The sequence below is a fragment of the Nannospalax galili genome, unplaced genomic scaffold, assembly GCF_000622305.1.
Source record: "Nannospalax galili isolate Female #2095 unplaced genomic scaffold, S.galili_v1.0 scaffold56, whole genome shotgun sequence".
NCBI lineage: Eukaryota > Metazoa > Chordata > Mammalia > Rodentia > Spalacidae > Nannospalax > Nannospalax galili.
This window is the reverse complement of record NW_008340065.1, coordinates 2230547-2231269: the sequence shown is the minus strand read 5'-3', so window position 1 is coordinate 2231269 and position 723 is coordinate 2230547. Positions and strand designations below refer to the sequence as shown.

General features: G+C 64.7%; 1 protein-coding gene across 1 annotated transcript in view; it reads right to left on the bottom strand.

Annotated features, from left to right (window-relative positions):
* Positions 1–221, bottom strand: part of Znf821 (zinc finger protein 821) — an 18722-nt gene extending 18501 nt beyond the window's left edge. The window contains exon 1 of the mRNA XM_029564423.1: positions 165–221. The gene's annotated coding sequence lies outside the window, so the exon portion shown is untranslated. The remainder of the gene's footprint in view (positions 1–164) is intronic.
* Between the last annotated feature and the right edge of the window lie 502 nt (positions 222–723).

Sequence of the window (723 nt, the reverse complement as noted above, 5' to 3'; positions counted from 1 at the left end):
GGGCGGCTGCGGCCAGGGCCGGTGGCGGCGCGGCGAGGGGCGGCGCGGCGGACGGACAAAGCAAAGGCAGACAGACAGACGGAGGGGGAAAAGATGGCGACGCGGGCGGCGGGAGCGCGCTACTCGCGCACTCGCAGCCTGTGGGGCGCGCGCACGAGCCTCACCTCTCCCTCCCGCCTGGCCGGTCCCCCTCCCGGCTCCCCAGGCGCGCTCTTGGCGCTGCGGGCGGGGCTTCAGGCCGAGGGTCCGAGGGGGCGGGGCTTAGGGAGCATCCACTCTCTGGCTCAAGAGCGGCCTCGCCAGCATCCCGCAGCCCCTGACCCCCGGCTGAGCATCCTCCTCCGGCTTTCCGCAGCGCTTTCAGTCCTTCCGTGTCCCCAAGCCCTCATTGGGTATGTGAGCTCCATCCTGACTGTCGTCTACCCTGGTTTCCTACCCCATCATCGAGTTCAGCCACAAAACCCACAACCCCCAACCACAGCTCCGCCGCAGGCGCCCCCTCTTTTTCACCCAACCTGATTCGCCGGCTCCACGAGCACAAGCCCTCTTCACTGCCTCACGCCCTATGGACTCTTAAGTCCCCGAGGCATTTAATGAGACTAAAGAGGGGGCCACAGCCTCTGTGGGAGGGGCGAAGTTCAGCTGTCAGAGCCTCTGAGGGGAGAAAATGGTTAGATTTCTTAAGGATATTTAGTTCTCTGATGTGATGGTTGTAGATCCAGG